We start from the raw sequence: 9,970 nt of genomic DNA, 5'->3' as shown, positions 1-9,970 counted from the left end.
CAATTTGAATGCCACTTCTGATAGTTCAAGAAACGGCATCTTTCCAAAGTACTCCCAGTGACTGCTCCATTCTTTCCTTCCTACCCTAAAATATATGTATTTCATTCTCTCATTACCCGGCACAAACTTATTACTGTGGTAAATCACATCGAGTGTGGCCTCTCACCATGTCACTGAAACTAAAATGAAAATTACGTAAGAAAAAAATGAATGAAATGTCCTTCTGTGGCCTGGACAATTCGGGTTAAAAGACAAGTTCCAATGAAACCAAACTCTGAATGTCTGAAACCAAGAGACATGTCTATGGCATTACTCAGGCGCTGTCCTCATCAAATTTCTGCAAAATGGGGTTTTCCACTTTTTGGACTTGGACTTCAGCCAGGACTTTCGTTGCTTGGAGAAGGGGATATAAGACTTCTCACTACATCAGTGAATCAGAAAACTCAAATGCACAGGGCATTTATGTTAAAGAAAAGGAAAAAAAAATCAGGTTTAGAAGTGAAGCATTCCACATCTATCTGTGCTTTCCAGGGGAAAGGCACCGTGACATGGAACAGCACCAGCAGGGAATGAGCTTTAACCGGAGCCGGGGTAATTAAATGCAACATGTCAAAACACCTGAACATAGGTTAAATGTCCTAACAAAGAACAAACATCACATCCCAACCCCTCATTTATTCAGTAGATGTCTACTAAACGCTATTGACATTCAGTAGATGTCTATTCAGCAGCTATTAGGCACCAGTCACTCTGCTAGTTGTTTGAGAGCATTAGGGCAATATAGTCAGCCTACACCTAAGCCTCTTTTGCAAGAGGCTTTTATTCTACACTGAATTTTTCTAGCACATATTAGAGCTGGAAAAGAATAAATGCAGAAGAGGATAAATAGATCCTGGAAAACAATTACAAATGGAGCAGATAAAGTAGTTTTCATCTTAACTTAGAATGTGTGTGTGTGTGTGTGCGCGCGCGCGCGAGCACATGTGCATTTGTCAATCAGATATTTACTAATAACTGTGAATTAATATTTGACCTCAGTTAAATTATTTGGAATTATATGTAGTTTTAGTTTTCTTAATAATTTGTAGAATGTATATAATTCTATTCCTGAATTTACGTTTTGGTCACAAGTTATTTTGTTAATTATAAAAAAAAATCCTAAAGTGGTGAAACAAGCAAAACATTTTGACTGTAGATTTTCTTTAGAGCAAGCATGGAGAGGTTGGTGGTTACACAATAATCAAGTTCACTTTGGCTTCCAGACTTTCTGTACTGTAGCTAGTGAATGGTGACAATCCTGATGGTCTCCTTTGCTTATGAAGAACTTCACTTTATGTAGATTATATAATTTTTTTGGTTGGTTGTTTATTTTTCAGTATTAAGGATTGAACTCAGGGATGTTCTACCACTGAGCTACATCCCCAGCCCTTTAAATCTATTTGGGTAATTTGAGACAGGGTTTCATTAAGTTGCTGAGGCTGTCCCTGAACTTGCAATCCTCCTGACTCAGCCTCTTGAGTGGCTAGGATTATAGATTTGCACCACTGTGCCTGGGGTAAACTGCATCTTTTTACTTGTGGTCATCAGCAAAGGTTGCTAACGGAGAAATTGTGTGACTCATAGCATACAAAGATATTTGTTTAAGCTGCCACAGGCAGTTTTGTACTTACATGAAAAGATACCAATAATATCAGCCTCTTTCTGGCCACCATCCATAAACCATATTATCTGATTTCAGCTAAGGTATTTTTATATTTAACAGATGGCAAAATTTTATTGGGAATTAAGTTTCCTATCAAGGATAAGACTAGATCATTCCCTTGGTGAGGCCCTCATATTCAAAGAAAGCATCGTTTTTATCTAGCACTAATTTTAATATTAAAAACCCAATGATGTGCAACAATAGCCATAAAAATGTCAACTTTGATGCAGTAATTCCATTTCTGATGATTCAAATATAAAGAAATCTGTGCCCCTGGATTTATTGTTACACATTTGTGACATGGTTATTTTAAATAGCCAAAATATTTAACAATGGAGAAACATCTGTACAAGTTATGAGCTATCTGGTAGATTTAATATGTGTAGATGTTGTCTTATGTAGCTACTAAAATTTTGTTCGTAATGCATGTATAATAATATATGAAATCTCCTATAATGTTTTATATTATTATCATATAAAACTGTATGACAATAACCAGCTAAACTATGAGTACAGAAAATGTACATTATGGAACCAGAAATAACTATATCAAAATATTGACATCCGTAGTCTCTGAAAATTGGGATGCTAAATCAATTATCATTTTAATCCTGATTATTATTCTACTTTATACAATGAACATATTGTGGTATGTCCAATTAATAAATCTTTTCAATTATTTAGATAATTTTGTTTTCTGATTTATTGTATGGCTGTGAGACTTTGCTTGTTTTATGTAAAAGTTTTAATTTTCATTAAATTCTAAAATTAAAACAACAGCAAACAGTAATCAGCTTGTTTATTAAATATAATTAATTATGATTTGGGTTTTTTTAGTTTGAAACTTACAAAATACTTTTATTTATGTATCAAATTTTAATTATTTGGTAAAATTACATAGGCATCATAATATTGATTTTAATATTTTCATGGTAAGATAAATAAAACATACTGGGAAAAATTCCAGAAATTTTTCTATGAACCATTTCATTTATATTTCAAGGGAATGTTAAATGATCAATTCCAATACTCATTAATCTGATAATACCTTAAAAAAAGAGATTAACTCTGAAGGGAAAATTACAAAAGTATCTACTACTGTGTCAGTGTGTCTGTGCCGCCTCTCTCCAAGTGATAAAATATCTTTGCTTTTGCTGACTCCTGATTGAAACTTGGTCATAAAATTTTTGTCAGAGAGGAGTTAATGTCTATCGGAAGACCTATGAACAGTTTCTGGTATTCTGTTATATGCACTGGTATGAATGTTTTTCTTGTCTTATAAATACCAGTAGGCCTGAACTATATCTTTTCCAAAGGAGATATTTACATGCTATTATACAAAGATAGAAACCATAGTAGAAACGATACAAAAACCAACGCAGTTCTTAATGCCAGAGATACACAGATTATCTCCAGTGTGACCTCCTCTGTGGCAATCCTTTGGTGTTGGTGACTTAATATGGTCATGGATTGTGTGGTTACAAAAGTTCAAGTATTTCAGCTCTACAGTTAAAACATTTTAGATATTCAACTAAATTGGTAACTTGTTACAAACGTCAGCTTACAATTATGTGACTTAAATGTTTTGTGGTGGGTTATTATATTAACTCACTGCCCATCCCTATGGAAACAGGTCTTTAACATTTTGATATTCCAAGTTCACCGGGGAATGCAGTGGGCTTTGTAAACAAGGCCCAACTTTGATACTGAAGCAAGACACGTGAACATTACATAAAGTGCCTGGAATCTGCTTCCCTGAAAGAAAATGGACTCTGCGAGGGATGAAATAAAGGAATATGCTGACACAGTGATTGTTATTTGTCTTCTCAGTGTTCTCCATAACTCAAAACTAGAGTGAACATATGATGGACGATACCTGTCAATAAGGTTTAGGCGTGTGGGCAAGAGTCTGTAGTGATCTTACTCTGGTTTTCTCTCTAAATATAATGACATCTAAAATCGCATTCTCTATTCCAGGGACATATTTAGTATTGTTCACTGACAGCATAATTTCTCCCTACCATCACATTTATTATTGTTTAATTAAATAGAGACAAGTCAAGTGGTTCAGAAAGAAACAAAATAAATGAATTCCCATCAGTCTTTACATAATTAATGGTATTCCCTGTGGACTGCACAATTTATTAAATTGCTGAGCAGAACCACTTTAGACAAACATATTTATGCATTTTGAGTGAAAGACTATTCTAGAAACTTTAGAATGTTGAAACAAGAATGAATCAGTAGATTTTTTTTTAAAAAAATTTGAATGTGACCATGTGTAGGAGTGGAAACTACTAACAGCACCCTATTACTTATCTTTGCATTTAAGTACCTTTAATGAATTATATAGCCATTTTGAAATTAAAATTATGTGCAAAAAATAATGTGTTCAATTGAGGTATTAAAAATAAAATATATAATACAGAAGAAGAACTTGTTTACAGGAGATAAATAATTGTATCCTTCAGACCATGTACTTTTCCCTATGAAATAAATTACAAGTGAAATTTCAAGTTGGAATGGATCCAGCTGTTATATGTGTGCCATGATGAAGAAATGTCTAACATTGAAACTTAGGTCTGTCAGGAGATTTTATTTTATAATATTTAAGATGAGTGGATATATATGCTTAAGGAATATCTTTTGTATTTCTTGAGATAAGTTTTGCACAGGGACTTCTGTCTAGGATAGTATAGCTGTGCTGATTCCCCACAAGGCTACCAGCAAGGAAAAATAACCTAGAAAAAACAGATTAAAAAAAATTAGAATCCACTAATAGAAAATCTAATGACCTCTATCTATTTTGTTATTTGCATTTGGTTTTAGCTAAGTTCTATTTTAGCATATTTTAACATTGTTAACAACAGTATTTTTCAAGGCCACATTGCAAATTAAAATTATTGACCCAGGTGAAAAAAAAATTGCAAAATAGGTTTCTGTTGTGAATGTCAGTCATAGCTGGTTCATGTTAAAGTGCCAAACTGCTCCAGCAAAGTTTTTAGTGGAAGAATGCATTAACGAATTCAAGTAATTCAGCCAAAATTGCAACAATTAATCATTATTCTTGAATAAATTCCTAGAGGAAAATAACACACTATATTGTGCTGAATGAAACTTATACGTGAAATTATTTCCCATTTCTGAAATGTATTATTTCAAATATAATGAGAATTAATGCCTTCATGATTCTCATATAATATCAAAGCTGTCATTATGTTCTGTCAGGACAGAGTATTTCTGGGATACTATTAATCATAGTGAAGAAAGTAAAAATAGTTTTATGAAATATTCTAGACCCAAAAGGGAGGGAAGACATTAACTTCTTGTCTGATATATTGGGTACATTAATATACAATGCATCTTCTGTACTTGACCTTAAGTGTCAGGAATATAATGCACCATTTCTCTTTTCATAAGAAGTACTTTAAAGAGGTGTTTCTGGTCAACATTATTTTGGCCACAAGGTGAAAATGATGAAATGCATTAAAAATTAAGTATACAACTTATTAAAATAAAAGTTACAGGTCTATATGCATATGTTCCTCTGATGCTAAGTCTCAACAATGAAACTTTCCCATGTAGATGAATCACCAACTTGGAGAAGTAACTTCACAAAATGTGTTTCTATCTGCATTTTAAGCTTTGTTCCAATACACCAAGTTAATAGAACTTCCCATGTCTACAAACAAAATACAAAATTAGAATTAATTCTTTTGGCATATAGTTGTAGGTATTTTTATTCACAAAGAAGATGTAGATTCTTAACTAATACAAGATATTCATGTTAATGATCTCAAGGTAAGGAGTTCTTAAGTATTCACCCCAAACCTGACCATAGCATTGCTGCTTGACTAAGCAGCACTGACCAAGTCAATCACCAAAACATCAGACCTTCTCTCTCTTTGTTCCAGAGGAGGCTTCCAGGGACATGTACCCTATCTTCTACTCTATTGTGACACCATGTATCTACACATGAACTTGGATTTTTAGTTTTTAGACCATTCTATAGCTGGTAACACAGGGGAATGTATCATGTTGTACAATGGGGGCAAACGAGTATTGCAATAAGACAGAGATTCCTTTAAACCCTAATAACTATCACTGGAGACTTAGTTTTCTCTAAATGGTTATGAAAATGCTTTCCGTTCTAGGTTTCCTTAGTGTAAGGTAATGTTATTTAAATTATATTCTTGGTTTAAAGAGGATTTTCATAAATGTTAGTTAGCTTCTTTAAAACATCGTATAAATGGCAGAGATTGATATTAGGTTTCCGTCAATTTTGCTTGACTTCCTTCTATTACCTTTCTTTCATTTATCTACCAATAGGTCAGATCATATAACTTTTTTTTAAATTTCCAGTAAACTTTTTTTAAACATGGAAAATCAAGTTTTTAATTCATATGTAAAATGAGCGTTTTTTTAAAAAAATATGGTTATCAACAAAAACATGAGAGAGAAGTTGGGCACGGTGGTATGCACCTGTGATCCCAGATACTAGAGAGACTGAGGAGGAGAATGTCAAGTTCAGGCCAGCCTGGGCAATTTAGTGAGACCCTATTTCAAAATAAAATAATAAAAATTAGTGTAGATATACCTTTGTGGCAGAGTGCCTCTGGGTTCAGTCCACTATACACAGAAAAAGAGATAAAGAAGAGAGAGGTAGAGAGGGAGATGTTTGTTGCTTGGTTCAAAATAATAGATGAAGAGTCATTTTAATAATAGTGATTAAAGCAGAAGTCTGGGTTATAGAGTTTAAATTGCTTTAAAATCTCTGGTGGAACTCACAACATGAGAGCAAGGAACTTGAGTGCGGAGAAAATGTTTTTTAAACTTAGAAGAAAATAGAGCCCAATGCTATATTGTGCTAGGTGACTTTCTATCTTAGAAATGGCATTAGGAAATGAGTTTAAATTAAACAATAGATACAAATTTGTATTTTATCAACTGGAAGATACCTCACAATAATTTGTGCAATGGCTATGCAGGTGATGTTTGTAGTGAATTTGAAAGGTATTTATTTTATTCATTTTATTTTATTTATCATGTGTTAGCATTTTAGGAACCTACTTCCATATGCTTGAAGCCACCAAGGCACCCCCAGACTGTCTTCTTCACAGCACTTCTACTGAGAAATTGGACCCTCATGAGGTCAGTCTGCTTTGGGAGCTTTCCCTTCTCCAGAACCTTGGAGTAGCCCTAGAAAAGAGAAAAAATGTGTTTACAGTTAGGCACAGAGGTACCAGCTCCCTGAGGGAGGAGGTATGGCTACCAGCCGTCACTTTCAGGTACCCAGGTAGGGCTGTGTCTGCTCTGGTCACTGAAGGAAACTGATTATCCTCACCAGTGAGTCAAGAGCAGCATATTCTCTCCCAGGACTTGAGCATAAAACAGCCAGGTCTGGGAGGTGACTCTAGGCTCAGTGGAAAGAGGTTGATTTAAATAAAAGCTAAAACTTGGCTGATGGCAGTATGGACAGTAATACAATCAGCTTAGTCAGGTACAGATTGAGGGCAAAAAACAGTTCTTGAGCAATTTATTTTTCTAAATAAAAGTAAAAGAATGGAGAAGAAATCTGTTAAGATGTATTTTAGTGAGAAAGAATATTTGTATTTAGTTGTCAACTAACTTGACAAGCAGGGTAATGAAAACCCTCAAAACTAGTCACTATTAGGAAGTAGAAGTAATTGTTTTTCCTTGGAAGTTTTCTCAATTTATAATAATGCATTTATTTTGATGTTTATTGGCTTGAGGTTCACTTTTCCCTCTTTGAAGGTAGACCATTATTATTAGAACCATGTGCACCTTATACAACATTATAAAGTCAGTGTTGCATCTTGCACAGTGATATGCACTGCTGCCAAATAAAGATTCAATGAATGACCAATGTGAATAAGTACTTGAAGGATTATTTGATGAATAGAATCACAAAGCTGTAGAAAATGTGTTTAATGTAGAAAAAATTATCATAATTCAGTAAAATCCTAAGTAGAACTTTAAGTTCTTTAGATCTCTTTCTCTGTAGCAGACTCATTTTGGAGTGGAAAAAAAAGTAGCAACTGGATGTCAAAAAAAACCAAAACAAAAAAAAAAAACATACACACACATAAGCTAATGAAAATTCAACTCTTCTAAGTCATGAATAAAAACTGTTAAGCACTAAAACATATTTTCTGTTTATGCATTTCTCAAAATTTATATATCAGACAATATATTTTCATTCTGTGAAAAAAATTTATAAAGCATGATCAAAATTTCTGTACTTCACTCTCCTCTCAAAAGAAATAAAGAAGACTAATTATTTATAGTTGAAGTAAGACTGATTAATGTTGCTTGTTCCTATGACTAATTAATGAGGAAATGGCATGTCCTTACCCTTTGATTTGTTGCTGATTAATAAATCAATAAAGTATTACTGTAAGGGAAAAAAAAAAGAACAGAAACACACTCATATAATGAGACGAGGCTTGCCCTTTTTCACTCTCTGAACGCTCATGGTCTCAAAAAAATCCACATCATAAATGAAATTAGCTGGGACCATTGCCAAACTTTTAAAGGGGGACTAGAATTGATGGCTCATGAAGATTGAATTATTAATTCACCCTGGAACATGAAACTCCAGGACAAAGTTGGGACACAGCCATTTTGACTGGGACTTGTCATTGCTCTGCCCGCCGTGTGTTACCTTCCTTAATAAACAGGAATTTAAAATGTGAGATTTGTTATCACAGGTCAGTTCTTTAGAAGATGCCTCAACCTAGTGTACGTGTTTGGTTTGAGATGCATCCAGGTCAAATACAGCTGAGATTTTTTTGTGTCACTCTGTCTAAGAGTATTTGAACATATCCCACAGCTATGAACAGGATCCTACATCATAGACATTAGCTACCTTTCAGTCTTTCCTGCAGTTTAGATATATCAACCAGAAATGAAGAAATGGAGATTTTTGTAATGAATCCCTAAAACTCAGCTCCTTTGAATACCTCTCTCTGCAGGGGAAATTAGTACCATTTATATGCCTGGAAATGAGCTATCAGGGAGGCCCAGAGACAGCCTTGGACTAGAAGCTGAAAAGCCTTTATTTAGACTTCCCTCATCCCTTGCAAAATCACATACAAGTCTGCAAGTTGGCAACTCTATACCTGTGTGGCTGCATGTCCGAGATTACCGTCTCTTACTGGACTGGTGGGACAAATCCTTCACCTTTGATTTCTCCTTGACTTCCATCCTCCTGAGTCGTCTGTACCTACTTAACATCAGCTACCCTGTCAAACCAATACCTAGGTGGTACACAAATCCCAGCTGTGTTCTGTGCCTGTGGGGTAGGTCAACATTTTAAAACAGAAAAACACCATATTCCCAATTAACTTGATTTGATGAATGATCTGTTGTTTTTAGAACCTTCTGGACCTGCCATGAAATCTGAAACTTCCACCCACATCTTAGCCAAGTAGCTAATTTTACCATAGTAGGGGCTTCAAAAAGAGGTACATTTGGCCAACCCCCACTATACTTTAGAAAGCCAGTCCTTGTGTTTCACATAATTCACATTGTCAACCCATGACAGATTTTAAATCACCATGTTTTCTGATTCCCAGATATACTTTGTAGCTATATTTTGTACTTTCTATTTGTGTATATTTTTAAGAAACTTCGTGTATTAAACTATAATATCCTTGATTTTTAAAAATGATATCACTTTGCTTTTAGATACCATTTCTTACTGGAATCTTAATTATATTTAACTGTTTTTGCAGCCTTGGACTAGAAGCTGAAAATCCTTTATTTAGACTTCTCTCATCCCTCATGAATCTAATACGATTTTAGCAAGTTCTACAAACAAGAAAATTTACATATGTATATATAATTTTTAAAATATATGTGTCATGGGGTGAGGAGAATTCAGTAAGACAAAGAGTAAAAGTTAAGAGACTTTATTGGAATAAGATAAGGTGTGGGGTTTCAGTGAGGACACCCAAGAACATCCCTCTTTGGACTCAGAGGGGATTTGGGTTTATATGTGCTTCTGAGTTCTTTGGTCACCTTTGGTGAACATTTTACTAGAAGTGATTTGTGCTAAGTGAGGAGTGATTGACAGATTCCTCTGTCTTGCCCATAATGCCTATTTTCCATGTACCCAATGCTCATTCCTGAGCTTTATATTAAATTCATGATATGTAAGTAATACAAATGAAGTCTTAGTAGGGGATTCTTCCCTCTGGTTTATTGTAGGGCGTCTCTGTGCATGCTTCTCAGAATGATTGGGCA

At 34.3% G+C, this 9,970-nt stretch overlaps 1 pseudogene; it reads right to left on the bottom strand.

Annotated features, from left to right (window-relative positions):
* Window positions 1–7,002: 7,002 nt before the first annotated feature.
* LOC143641346 (small nucleolar RNA SNORA3/SNORA45 family) lies at window positions 7,003–7,126 on the bottom strand (annotated as a pseudogene).
* Between the last annotated feature and the right edge of the window lie 2,844 nt (window positions 7,127–9,970).

This window comes from Callospermophilus lateralis, unplaced genomic scaffold (assembly GCF_048772815.1).
Source record: "Callospermophilus lateralis isolate mCalLat2 unplaced genomic scaffold, mCalLat2.hap1 Scaffold_96, whole genome shotgun sequence".
Classification (NCBI taxonomy): Eukaryota; Metazoa; Chordata; class Mammalia; order Rodentia; family Sciuridae; genus Callospermophilus; species Callospermophilus lateralis.
The sequence above is the reverse complement of the archived record's forward strand: the minus strand, read 5'-3'. Positions and strand labels throughout refer to the sequence as shown.